The following is a 14,480-nucleotide window of genomic DNA, read 5'->3' as shown; positions in this document are numbered from 1 at the left end:
AAGTAACGGGAGCTCACCCCGTTACGCGGCACTAGGGATTCGAACCACTGAACTGCCGACCTGTCGATTGACAAGCTCAGCATCTTACCCACTGAGCCACCCACCCTTATCTTTACAGATAGGCAAAAAAGTCGTGAGAAACTATTTTGAGTTTAAACAAACTGAAACATAGAGTATAGATTTTACAGGATTATCTATCTCTCTCCATCTATCAGTTATCTATATCCATCTACCAATCTGCCTGCCCAAAGTCCATAAGACACCAGGTGAGTTACATAATTTTGATTGGCTTTAACTTGTGCAAATTGAACTGACAAACCTGATTACTTAAGTACATTCCCATTTGTGAAACAAATACGATTTGGTTTCCATTCATGAAAGATATGCATCAGAAATATATAGAATAGAAATAGATAGAATAGAATTTTTTTATTGGTCAAGTGTGATTGGACACCCAAGAAATTTCTCTTGGTGCATATGCTCTCAGTGTACATAAAAGAAAAGATACATTCATCAAGAAACATAAGGTACAACACTTAATGATAGTCATAGGGTACAAGTAAGCAATCAGGAAATACTGTATTTCATACCTAGTTTCCTTTCAATAACTTGTGGTTCAATTCATATGTTTTTATATATCTATATCTATATCTATATCTATATATCTATATCTATATCTATATATACATACACATATATATGTGTGTGTGTGTGTATATAAATGTTGTACCTTGATGAACGTATCTTTTCTTTTATGTACACTGAGAGCATATGCACCAAGACAAATTCCTTGTGTGTCCAATCACACTTGGCCAATAAAATTCTATTCAATCTATTCAATTCAATATACATATATACATATATACATACACACACACACACATATATATATATGATTTTTTTTGTCTTGAAATGAAATAGTTTCGCATTTTCTCTTCCCCCCCTCCCTTATCAAATCTACCTGCAACATATAATTTTAGGCAGCTAATAGTAAATTAGACATACACTCAGATTTATTATGATAAGAACATTCGGTAAGCTAATTTCAAGATGATGACTCCTATAAATTCTTATAATTTATTATTTAGCACTTTGGTTTTTAATCATTAAGTACGTGAAGACTTTGTAGGTCAAACCTGTATTAATGAAGACAGTAATCTATTTTTCAAACTCTCAACTATCACCTATCTTTCAGATTGTAAATTAGCAGAAATATCTTCAAACATTTGTAAGTTGGGCGGGGAGAAAATTTGGGAGGACCTGCAGAGCTTTTTAAGCAAATGAATCATGATACTTTTGCTCATTTGAGGTCTGGCTTTTCTGGCACTCTCCGGAAGGCTAAATTGCAGGTATTATGGGAAGTAAAGCAACAGAGGCCCTTATGGTGAAAGTGAGCACTGTCACTTTGCAGTGAGAGGGAAAGGGGAAAATTTAAAATTATGCAAACATAACTGAGTGAAGTTTTCATTAGATTGTTGCATTAGCACAATTGGGGTCATTAAGAGAACTTTCTCTGCCTATTCACACTTTGCCAAAGCTAAAATATTAATCAAATGAATTTTTTACACAGGACAGACGATGCATTAGAATGGGGCTTTTGCTGTTACTCATGTATATTGCTAATGAGGAGAGTGCCTGGTTTTTCTTTCTTAAAACAGGTTTTGGGACTCTGGGGAACGGCGTGTGCCAGACCTGGCCTCTGACCAACCGAACTTATCATTCTGATTCTTGACACGATGTCACCGCCACTTGGGTTACACTAACTTTTTACTTCGTGCAGCACATCTGATAAGTTTTTGAGATTAACTTTCTCCTGTCTTCCAATCTCTTGGGTGGTTTTGCTAGGGCCAGCTCCACAGCTTTCTGCATTTGAAGCAGAATTGGGATTTGCAAGTGTAAAAGGTCCAACAGATTTCTCTAGGACTATAGCTCTTAAAGATTTGGCTCTTAAAAATGGGTTTCAAAAATCTGTGCTACCGGTTTGGTGGGTGTGGCTAGGTGGGCGGGCCATGTGATGAGTAGGCGTGGCCAATGTGATGTCACTCACACCCACTCAATCATATGAAACCCCCCCCACCTAGTCACTGCCCACAGGAAAAGGTGGGAAAGTTTTTGGAATTTCCACCTATCTACCCCGCCCTCCCTTCGCCAGTAACCCCCGTTTTACCTCCTTTAGTGGCCCCACACTACCTCCGCATTCTCCCCCACCACTGTCTCTTTGTTCGGGCTGCTTACTTTTTGTGGTGGCCAGTCCCGAGTCTGGAAGGCAAGCTGACCGAAGTTTTCAGCGGCCACCAGCCAGCCGCCACTGCTGGAAAATGGCTGGCAAAGAAGCCTCCCACGCCACCGAAAAGTACCAGAGGTCACGGAAAAAGCTGCTGCCATGCCGTCGCCACATGTTCTTCGTGCATGCGCATCCCAATGGGATGCATGTACACGAAGAATATGGCGGTGCTGAACATGGCAGGCGGGTGAGCAAGTGGTGACTGGGGGACCGGTTCAGGGTGTGGCCAGCTGGCCATTGCTACCAGTTCAGCGACCTTAGCCAAATTTCCGCCAAACGTTCGCATGAACATTCACATGAACCGGCTGAATACCACCTCTAATTAAGGACCCCAAAGAGTTTTCATTTATGTAGGTTGCATCTATTAATATTCGTTGCTGTTCAGTGGCTAAGTCATGTCTCACTATTTGTGATCCCATGGTTCGTAACACACCACACCCCCCGTATCCTCCACTGCCTCCTGGACATTGCCCAAATTCAAGTTCATTGCATCGAAGACACTATTTAACCATCTCATCCTCATTCATTGCATCAAAGACACTATTTAACCATCCTTCTCCTTTTGCCTTCTTTTGCCAATATCAGGACCACCTTTTCCAAGGAGTCCTCCCTTCCCACTGGGTGGACAAAGTATTTGAGTGTAAGTCCGTACAAAGGGCAATCAGGGTTGATTGTCTTTAGGATTGGCTGGTTTGAACTCCTTGCTGTCCAAGGGACTCTCAACAGTCTTCTCCAACACCACAATTTGAAAGCATCAATTCTTTGCGCGCTCAGCCTTCCTTATGGTCCAACTCTCACAACCATGCATTTCTACTGGGAATCAATATTTATTGATAGCCGCGGTGGCGCAGTGGTTAGAGTGCAGTAGAGTGCAGGCTACTTCTCCTGATTACCGGCTGCCAAGCAGTTTAGCAGATCAAATCTCACCAGGCTCAAGGTTAACTCAGCCTCCCATCCTTCCGAGGTGGGTAAAATGAGGACCCAGATTGTTGGAGGAAATATGCTGACTCTGTAAAGCTGCTTAGAGAGGGCTGTAAAGCACTATGAAGTGGTATATAAATCTAAGTTCTATTGTTATTGTATTAAAAATTAAAATTAAAATAAAATATTTATTTATGTGAAAGGGGCTTGGGTTCATAGCCACGCGTCTCCAAAAGCTTGACTCCTGAACAAAATGGCATTCTTCTTCTTTAATCCCTCTATGTCGTGTCGCACTCCTCCTCCGACGGCCGGGTCTGGGAAGTCTGTATCAAGCGTGGCCACGAAGCCTCTGCAGCTTTGCCAAATTCCTGTCAGAGTTCTCAGGGCAGACAGGAATCCAAGGTGTGACTTCAGCAACCAGATGAGACTTTGCTTGACTCAAGGAATGCCAAAAAGCAGATCCTTTATATAGGCCATGGGGTGTGGCTCCATGACTCAGCACTTATCCAGGCCTGCCCCTCCCTTCCTTTTGCTGATGTCGCCTCTCCATTCTCCAGAAGCGGGGATCCGTCCACTGTGTCTTTCCGTCCTCCTGGTCTGCTGCCGACAATTCTAGCATGTGGCTGGCTTCGTGCTCACACGCTGTAGGAGGGAGGTTTGTTTGCTCATTCTGTCCAGGCATGGTGCCAGGGCTGGGGACTGGAGGCATGCCAGGCTGTTCTTCTTCATTATCAGACTCTGGCTCAGATAGCAGAGGATGGGAGGGGCCCGGCTGCGGAGAGGAGGGCAGGCGAGGCACAAAACTCTATTACCACTTAAAGTGTTGGAGGAGATACAAAGTTCTGCTTCTTATCTACTTAATATTGGGGCTTGAAAACCAGAACTGCTCCTGATTTCGCTCCTCTATTGGGGCTGTCTTGCTCTCGGTCTCATGCTTTGGGATGAGTGGTTTAACATCACAGCTGGCTTACAGCGTGCGTGAAACTGCTTGAACAATTTACGAAAAAAGTTACGTTTTAATTGTGGGATATGAATTGCCCTGAAAATTATGAGCCCACCTTGATTTATAGCTTTCCCAAAGAAAAAAAAGGAAAGGGGAAAAAAAAATAACACTATTGAGTTTCTGCATGAGGTTTTGCCATTTTCACTTTTACATACCTATCACTCCCCATTGTTTCTCCTCTCTGATTGATGGTGGGCCTTCCTCATGCTCCCATTATGAGTTTTATAATTATCATTGGTAATAGAGAAGCTTCTTCAGTTTCCTATTCAGGGAGATTGCCCGAATTATTCATTGCAGACCTTTGGTATATGGGAGTAGGAGAAAACAAGAATTTATTTCCCGTCTCAGGCACATGCTAGATAAGAGGATGTATTTATTTCCTCACGGTTCCAAAAAAGAATTTGGGCTGGAAAAATAAATATCACTTAGGCTGTCAACATCTACAACTTTATAGTTACGGTGGTAGAGTGCTTTTACCGCATTAAAGTCCAGGATACCCCAAAACCTAGTTTCTAAGAAGGAGATGACCAAGTGCAGAGGGGGAGAAATACATTGCGAGTGTATTCTTACTCAGCTAAATCCTCCTATGATTCTCAGAACAGGATAGAGCTGGAAGGGACCTAGGAGTCCAATCCTCTGTTCAAACAACCCTGTAAGAGCCGTGGTGGCGCAGTGAATAGAAGGCAGTGCTGAAGGATACTTCTGCCAACTGATGGCTACAGTTTGGCAGTTCGATTCTCACTGGCTCAAAGTTGATTCAACCTTCCATCCTTCCGAGGTCAGTAAAATGAGGACCCAGATTGTTGGGGGCAATATGCTGACTCTGTAAACTGCATAGAGAGAGCTGGAAAGCACTGTGAAGCGGTAGATAAGTCTAAGTGCTATTGCTATTGCTATTTCAGACATGTGGATGTCCAGTCTCTTCTTAAAAGAGGGATGAAGCGTCCCAACTTCTGAAGGCCAGCCCTTCCATTGATTCATTGTTCTCATGGTTAGGAAGTTTCTCCTTAATGTCAGGTTGCTTCTCTCCTTGATTAGTTTCCATCTCTTGTTCTTAGGCCTTGATCAGGCAAGTTCTAACAACAGTATCTTCACTTCAACCTATGCATTGTGCTTACTTGAAAAACCAGTGAGAAATTCTAAAAGCCCTCAACCTTTGGCTCTTGTAAAAGCCCACTGAATATATCATCTGGGTTTCGCCTAATTACACTTAATTAGGAAACGTAATTATGCTTCCAGTGTCACTTTCCCCCCATTAGGACGACAGTGGACAGCAGGAATACTAGGATGGTCTCAAGGCAGGGAGACACTAGATAGAAGCAATCACGGAAGAGAGAGTAATATGAACAATTTTAAGCAAGCAAATCAAACTGATCAAGGAAAGAAGCAACTTAGAACTAAGGAGAAATTTCCTGACAGTGAGAACAATTAATAAGTGGAACGACTTGCCTGCAGAAGTTGTGAATGCTCCAACACTGGAAATTTTTAAGAAAATGTTGGATAACTATCTGTCTGAGATGGTGTAGGGTTTCCTGCCTGGGCTGGGGTTGGACTAGAAGAACTCCAAGGTCCCTTCCAACTCTGTTGTTATTATTATAAACAATGAGAGAAAAGGATGGTGATGGTAGAGGTGGGGGCACTGTTACCACAATTGACTGAATATTATTTCATAAGAAGATGGCTTATAAAAGGATTACTATTTATTTAGTTAGGTTGATGTGTGGTTGGAAACATATCTTCATGTTCTCACAGACTACCTGATCTTTTTAATAGAATAGAATTCTTTATTGGCCAGGCGTGATTGGACACACAAGGAATTTGTCTTTGGTGTATATGCTCTCAGTGTAGATAAGGAGAATAAAATACATTCATCGAGAATAAAAAGATACAACACTTAGTGATAGTCGATTACTAATAAGTATCAAATTGTACTAGGAAACAAATAAAAAAACAATATAAATTGAAAGATACAAGCAACATGGTTATAGTAATAAGTGGGAAGAGATAAATACTAGTAAAGAAGAGAAGAATACTAGTAATACAGTCTTAGTAAATTATTTGACAGTGTTGTGGGAATTATTTGTTTAGCAGAGTGATGGCATTTGGGAAAAAACTGTCCTTGTGTTTATTTGGTGTGTGGTGCCCTATAGAATCTTTTTGAGGGTAGAAGTTGAAACAATTTATGTCCGGATGTGAGAGGTCTGTAGATATTTTCACAGCCCTCTTTTTGACTCGTACAATATACAGGTCCTCAGTGGAAGGCTCTGTTTTATGAACAAAGTTGGATCTTCCCTAGCAATTCACAGAGGATATCTATGGTTATTGCAGATAATTGGTTTAGTCTGGCAAGATTCTGTCTATAGGTCAGTTATGAGAAAGTAACTACTCAGAAATAATTCCACATGTCATTCTTGGTTTCTTTGGACCTGACAGAAAGATAAAAAAAAATAACTTATAACTTATCTGAGACAATCCTTTTTCCTGTTTAATCGTCACCACTCCAAATTCTGTTTGGTAGACTGTATTAAATTTAGAGATAAATTGGGTACTAAAGTACCCATATACAATTGCCAAGATTTCAATAATCTAGAATAAATCTGGTTAAAGACAACCCTGGAGTTCTATTTTTATTTTTAGTTGTAAGGATCTGCTCAAGGAATGAGAGGTGGAGAAGAAAGTCAGAGAGTAACAAAATGTTGTAACTTACACCTGATTGCCTAATTTTCTGCAAAATCTCAGATGCTTTAAAAGTATACTTATAAGTTATTTGTTTATCTAACAATAAAGTATCTCCAACTCTTTCTTTCTTTCTTTCTTTCTTTCTTTCTTTCTTTCTTTCTTTCTTTCTTTCTTTCTTTCTTTCTTTCAAATGCTGGTAATGTCTTGACTTTGTTATTAAAACCAATTCCTTAATTACAAAACATCCCGAAAAGTAACCCCAGGATCATCTGCTGATTACAGCTCTGTAATGTTTTAATGACTCTGCCTTTTTTTTCTTTTGAAAAGACAGTATAATAATTGTAATAATTTTGTTTCTCAAGTGTTTCTCCCCTGACGTGGTGTTTCTTAATGAAAACTGTTCCCAGGGTGTGTTTTCTCTATGACCTTTTATTGCCAAAGCAACAGGGGGAGACAAAGAAATTTAAATGACAAAATAAATACACTGTGGCAATTTTGAATGCTTTTCAATTAACAATCATAAATAATGTTTATTACAAGAGCATTAACAGCCCCCTGTGACTGTAAGGCACACAAGTCTTTACAGTTACAGAGAAAACTTTATTTCAGTTACCCAGTGTTGTTATTGAGATACTGTCAGGGGTAGCAGAGCTCAAATAACATGTGTGTGTGTGTGTGTGTGCGCGCACACACACGCTGTCACATACATTATTTTCTTCTTTCTCACAAATACAAAGCCAAATAAACAAAATTAGAGCACAAGGGACTCTTGAGGGACTCTCAAGAGTCTTCTCCAACACTACAATTTGTAAGCATCAATTCTTTGGGCGCTCAGCCTTCCTTACGTTCCAACTCTCACAACCATGCATTTCTACTGGGAATCAATATTTATTGATAGCCGTGGTGGCGCAGTGGTTAGAGTGCAGTAGAGTGCAGGCTACTTCTCCTGATTACCGGCTGCCAAGCTGTTTAGCAGATCAAATCTCACCAGGCTCAAGGTTAACGCAGCCTCCCATCCTTCCGAGGTGGGTAAAATGAGGACCCAGATTGTTGGAGGAAATATGCTGACTCTGTAAAGCTGCTTAGAGAGGGCCGTAAAGCACTATGAAGTGGTATATAAATCTAAGTTCTATTGCTATTGTATTAAAAATTAAAAATAAAATTAAATATTTATTTATGTGAAAGGGACTTGGGTTCATAGCCACGCGTCTCCAAAAGCTTGAGTCCTGAACAAAATGGCATTCTTCTTCTTTACATACATTATCTTCTCTTTCTCACAAATACAAAGCCAAATAAACAAAATTAGAGCACAAGGCATAACAACTTAAAAACCCATGCTTATAGTTTGGGAAGAAATTAGAATGTTTTCTTTCTATAATCACGCATGCTGATAGAAGGTATCTCATATTTTGAAGGTGATTTTTTTTTTTTGCAACACATTTCTTTACATGCACTAAAAGGGAATGTTTATTACACAGGAATGTAATATTCCTGTGGATTTTTTTGTTTTTTTAAATGATAACTGGAATGGGAGAAAAAGGACATTCAACTATATGTCTGATGCAAATTCTAGGAAAAGTTTGCCCTTGAAACGAAAAAAATAAATTAAAAAAATGATTCTCCCAGGGATTGATAAGGCCAAAGACCTCCCTACTTCTTGGAAGGCAGGAAACCCTACACCATCTCAGACAGATGGTTATCCAACGTTTTCTTAAAAATTTCTAGTGTTGGAGCTTAGCCAAAGACATCAAAGTCTTGTGATAAGGCCAACGGACTGGTTATTAAGGATTTTGTTTTGGACGAAGCTGAGAATGAATTAATTCTCAGCTGCTTTAATAAAATAAGTTTGTTGAGGACTGAATTGTGTTTAGTAATCACTACTTGGGCCTTGGTCTCAACAAGTTCTTTGCAGAACTAAGCATCAAATGAATATTTGTAAGGAAGATAATCCAAATTAGTATAATACTGTAAAGAAAAAGACTGGCTGTTAAAACACCTCCAATCTAATCTCAAAACCTGGGGACAATCCAAGGTAGACCCCGAATGGTGATCTCAACACAAGGGTGGGTTCCAAGAGAACAAAGCTCAGAGGGAGATTCATAAGAAAATGAACGGAACATAAGACTGAATAGAATATCAGAAGATGAAACATAGAACATTTAAAAGGAGCCTTTATCAGAGGAAGGCATAAATAGATAGCCAAAGTGATGTAGTGTTAAAGAAACAGGAGTGGAAAGGCTGGAAAAACCAAGAGATTATGTTCACCCTCAACAATGGAAATTCATTGATGACTTTCATCCCATCACCCTTTTTCAGCTCAATCTATCTCGTGTTTGTGTGTTGCTGAACTCTCTCTAGAGATCCTCGTATAAACTGACTGAAGCTCCTGGGAAAAAGATGGAAGGAATAAAGGGCACATGTAAAGGTAGATACAAACCCAAAAACTCCCCCTTCACTTCCTTACATTGTTTGAAAGATACAAGATGATCTTGCTTAATTTTTTTTTAAAACAAATAATATGTTTCTTCTACATCTTGCAGAATACTACAATTGCCTCTCAATGCAAAGGAGGGAGAAGAGCTGAGATAGTATTCAACTGGTTCAGACCGGTTCGGGCGAACCGGTAGTGGCGATCTACTGCTGAGCCCGCCCACCCACCTGGGCGCAATTCCATTCTATATCGCTGTGTTTTTGATGCCGCACGTATGCGCGCACAGTGCATGTGAGCAAATTGCTGTGTTGTTTGATGTCACACGCATGTGCAAATGGCACGCATGTGCGAATTGACATGTTTTGTGATGCCGCATGCATTTGCACGTGTGTGCGCACTCACATTTCTGGTGCTGGGCGAACCGGTTGCTACAGTATCTGAAGCCCGCCTCTGGAAAAGAGGGTTGGAACGTGAGTTCTCAAAACATGAGAACAGCATTTATAGAAAAAATAATAATATGCATACATATCTGTTAAATCCAAGAGGCTGAGCCAGATAAAACAATCCTTCTGTTCTAGCTACTCTTTCATTCTGATTAAATAGCCCAAATAATAGCGTTGCAGAGGAAAGCTCTCCAAGATGAAATATGTCATTCTGAAAAGGCTTTTGAAATGCTACTTGTTCGGATAGATGTTTTCTTATAAAGGAGGAGGCAGGGGATTTAAAATATACTCTGAGGATATAACGCTGTGCATTGTTGCTTGAAACCAAACTTTAAGGCAATGTTGTAAGAATACATCTGCACTTTCTTTTCTCAGAATACTTGACCCCAGGTTAAAGTAGTTATAGATTGGTTGAGTAGATTTTTTTTTTCCCTTGAAAAAAGTATTTACATTGTTCAGTCAACTTTTGGGAGAGAGAGAGGGGAAAAAAATGATCCAGTACTATTGTTGTCATTCCCCTTTTTGCCCTTCCTTTCCTCTGGTTTACTCACAAGGTGAATTCCATGCAACGATGAAAGGCAGACTTGAATGTGAGATAATATTACTCTCAGCAAGTAAAAATCATTAAGTTAAGCAAAGGGAATCACCCTGTTGCAGCAATGCAAATGTAAAAGGGGAGTCTTTGCAGATTTTACTCTGCTAATCGTTGCTGACTATAGGAAGCAGTGCTCGTCTCTATTTCAAGGGCATTAAGACAGGACTGTCCAAAGATATTTCTATGGTCATGTGGCCCGCATGATGTCACATAGCGCTGTTACCTTCCCATCAAAATGGTACTTATTTATCTACTTGCATTTGTATGCCTTTGAACAGCTAGGTTGGCAGGAGCTGGGTGAGGATAGGAACTCACCCTGTCGTGTGGAACGTGGGTCTCAAACCTAGACTGCTGGCTTTCCAGCCAACAAGCCCAGTGTCTTACCCATTGAGCCACCATATGGCCCCCAGTACAAATGTTCAGACATAAGTTCTAATGGTTTTCAGGATACATGTAGATATGACTTTCCCTGAATAACTTCAAAGTCTTCAAGCCACAAAAAAATATTGTCTAAAGTTTTAAAATGGATAAACAGAGTCTTTCAGTAGCATGACCTCATAACAAATGATGCAATGTTAGTTAATAAGTAGGGAGACATCATTTAGCCAATATCAATCATTGAGAAGCCACTTCATATGTTTCCAGTCTCCCAGTTGGTTCATGCAGAAATATTTTATGGGTTGCCTGTGTCATCTCCTAGGTCTGGACTAAATGGACTAAACTCTGTGGCTGAGTGGAGATTTGAATCTGGATCACGCCCCACTTTGTCTATTTATTTCACTCTGACCACCTCATCACTGCAACCAGTTCCCGTTCTGATTAAAAGTCTCATTAACGAAAACATTGGACTTTGTGTTTTAAAAATAACTTTTGTACAGCAAGAAAGAGAGAGCAATTCTTCCTTTTTTTCTAGTGGGGGTGATTTTCCACATTTAGGAAACAAGCTCGCGTTAAGACCAATGCAGTTTTCATTAGCCTTACAAGCAGTGGTGAACTCCTCCTCAGATCGCCACTGGTTCGCTGCCCATGCATGCGCAGTGCGAGCCAAATGCGTGCTGCGCATGGAAAAAGAAGACTTCCCTAGGTAAGTCGCGGTGTGGCTCAGGCTGTAAGAAGCCTGTTATTAAACACAGCTGCCTGCAATTACTGCAGGTTCAAGCCCCACCAGGTCCAAGGTTGACTCAGCCTTCCATCCTTTATAAGGTAGGTAAAATGAGGACCCAGATTGTTGGGGGGGGCAATAAGTTGACTTTGTAAATATACAAAGACTATGAGACTATTGCCTTACACACTGTAAGCCGCCCTGAGTCTTCGGAGAAGGGCGGGATATAAATGTAAACAAAAAAAAAAAGTAGAACAGTGAGGTGGGGAACAGCTGTGCTGCATGATTTAGCTTTGCTAGAAAGCAGGATTTCCTGCTTTCTAGCAAAGTTAAACTGCACAGCTCAGCTGATCGTCAGAAATACCGGTTCAGACGAACCAGTAGCTTTTTTAAACTATGGGTTTGCTCAAACCAGTAGTTTTTATCACTACCGGTTCGCCCGAACCAGAGCGAACTGGTAGCATTTCACCCCTGCTTACAAGGTAGATACAAATGAATAAATTTAATTCCCTAGTGCACCATGTCCCAAGATTCATTATTCATCAAATATGAGAAAAAAGAATGAAACAACTCTGCGTTTATTTTTTTTACTTTCACATAAAGTAACATCCCCCCTATTTTTATTCTCATTGATCTTACAAGTTACAAACAAAATACATAAGGTAACATAATCATAGGTTTGTTTTGCAGTGACCATTCTCACGCTTTCAATTAATAATCAAAACAAAGAAATCTTTACTCCAGCATTCAAGGCATCCATAGAATTACCCAGCTCTGGTAAGAGGGATGTGTGTGTATGTGAGCTTAAATCCCAAGGGAGAGTCCACTGCACAGATGCTCTCTCCAATCCACACTGATGCCATCTCTGGTGTCAAATAAAAATGTACAGCACAACAGAGAGATGAGACCAAAACTGTCAGCATCAATTGGGATTGCACAAATCCTATTAGGAAAATGGATGCACCAAGATTCAATTTTTGGATTCCAAAGAGGCTCAAACTGTTGACCTTGTGAAGTCTTCCTAGGATAGCAGAGCAAAAGTCCATAGGTTTGTGCAGATCTGTGTTTTTTTTAAAGGAAAAAAACCCCACCTCTTTGTTTCCCCCTTTCCTCTACATTCACACACACACACACACACACACACACACACACACACACACACACACACACACACCTCTGCAACGTACACAATTGAAAATAAATAATTTGCAAAACCAACTTTCTTTTGTCTGTGCACCAGTGTAGCTTAAAATCACCCAGAAGCTCAATTGGGTACAGTATTTTTCCAGTTAACTGTTTAAAGTAATAAGGATTCTGAAATTTGGTGAGCCACCTCAAATGAAACACGCTATCCATATAAGGTTAAATATGTATAGTAAGTTATAGTTAGCTTCAGCAGGCAGCAGGCATCTGTCAGATGCCCGTTTGACAAATTGTTCAGGTTTGGATTTATACTTTGAGAATGATGTTAAACAATTAGAATATCTTTAAGGCAGGGGTGAAATCTAAAAATTTTCCCTACCGGTTCTGTGGGTGTGGCTTAATTGGTGGGCATGGATTGGTGGCCAGGTGACCAGGTGTGCATGGCCAGTAACAATAAATAATAAAAATAATAAACAAAGTATTATTTTGTTTATCCGAACCGGGAGCATTTCACCCCCGCTTTAAGGTAAAGGTAAAGGTTCCCCTTGCACATATGTGCTAGTCGTTCCCGACTCTAGGGGGTGGTGCTCATCTCTGTTTCAAAGCCAAAGAGCCAGCGCTGTCTGAAGACGTCTCAGTGGTCACGTGGCCAGCATGACTAAACGCCAAAGGCTCATGGAATGCTGTTCCCTTCCCACCTAAGATGGTCCCTATTTTTCTACTTGCATTTTTTACGTGCTTTTGAACTGCTAGGTTGGCAGAAGCTGGGACAAGTAATGGGAGCTCACCCCGTTACGCGGCACTAGGGATTCGAACCACTGAACTGCCAACCTTTCAATCGACAAGCTCAGCATCTTAGCCACTGCGCCACTGTGCCCTTTATAGAGTGTGTTTAGAGGAGGACTAAAGGATTCAGCGAAGGTCCAAATCAAAGGCAAACAGAGCTGAGGACTGCTAGATCTTGTTCTATTTTATATAGATCTCACCACTAACTGATATAAAATTAAAGGAATACAATAAAGGTACACATAAATTAGTAGGTATACACGATGCCAACCTGTTGTATGATCTATATGGAGAGATGGTTAATATATGCAAGAACAAAGCTACATTAGAACTACTATTGGACTTTCTTGCATTCTTGAAAAATGATAAAGTTTGACACATTTGAAAAAACCACTGACAATTATCCCGAACCAACGTAATTTTAAGCTATGGGTTTTTTTTGCCAATAAAGACAACCTTGAACAAACAGAGTTGTCTTGTTATTGCCAAATGTTCTTTGCCAGGAAGAGTCAACATTAAGGTATGGTATATGGCATGTTCAATCTTTATTTATTTAATTGGATTTCTAGGGCTGTCCATCTTATAAATGCGACTCTGAGGAACTGACAATTTTAAAAAAAATGCTGTGTGTTCTCTCCACTTAATATGATATAGCCCTGAAAATATACTCCGGTATTGTGGTCCACCAGCAGCCTGAGGAGCTGGCAACCGAGTCAGACAGCAATGAGGCTGAGGAAGAACATGGGCCAGTCCTGGAGGCTGGGGAAGGCCCAGATGAGGGCTCTGCATCAGAGACAGAGGTGGGGCCAGGGCCATCGGGGAGTGATGTGCGGACTCCGGAGCCTCCAGAGGCTGACAGTAGTGAGGCAGAGGAACAGGAGGAGCCTGTTCCTAATGCACGCATGAGAAGAGCTGCCAGAAGGCAAGAGCAGCTAAAGCAAAGAGGACGACTCGGAAGTAGGGCCAAGACATGATTGGCCCCTCCCATAAGGCTTAAAAGACCAGCAATGGTGTTTGGACTCTTTGCCGGAAAACAATGTTGATAGCTTTGTCTTGTTGCATTTGTTTCGTATCAGTGTCTTCTGAACTTTTG

At 40.6% G+C, this 14,480-nt stretch overlaps 1 protein-coding gene and 1 long non-coding RNA gene across 6 annotated transcripts in view; one reads left to right on the top strand and one right to left on the bottom strand.

The window, feature by feature from the left end:
* The window catches only part of WWOX (WW domain containing oxidoreductase), a 736,218-nt gene that overhangs the window by 288,530 nt on the left and 433,208 nt on the right, over positions 1 to 14,480 (bottom strand). The gene's annotated exons all lie outside the window — the stretch shown is intronic.
* LOC131184147 (uncharacterized) overlaps positions 1 to 14,480 on the top strand; it is a 153,136-nt gene that overhangs the window by 128,800 nt on the left and 9,856 nt on the right. The window contains exons 3-4 of one of the 3 annotated variants that reach the window (XR_009151928.1): positions 9,246 to 9,312; positions 9,428 to 13,972. The exons of 1 other annotated variant lie outside the window; for it this stretch is intronic. This is a non-coding gene — a long non-coding RNA (uncharacterized LOC131184147). Of the gene's footprint in view, positions 1 to 9,203; positions 9,313 to 9,427; positions 13,973 to 14,480 lie in introns of those variants that run through there. One more of the 3 variants, XR_009151926.1, reaches the window with a different exon arrangement.

The sequence above is a fragment of the Ahaetulla prasina genome, chromosome 12, assembly GCF_028640845.1.
Source record: "Ahaetulla prasina isolate Xishuangbanna chromosome 12, ASM2864084v1, whole genome shotgun sequence".
Classification (NCBI taxonomy): Eukaryota; Metazoa; Chordata; class Lepidosauria; order Squamata; family Colubridae; genus Ahaetulla; species Ahaetulla prasina.
This window is presented reverse-complemented; position numbering and strand designations above follow the sequence as displayed.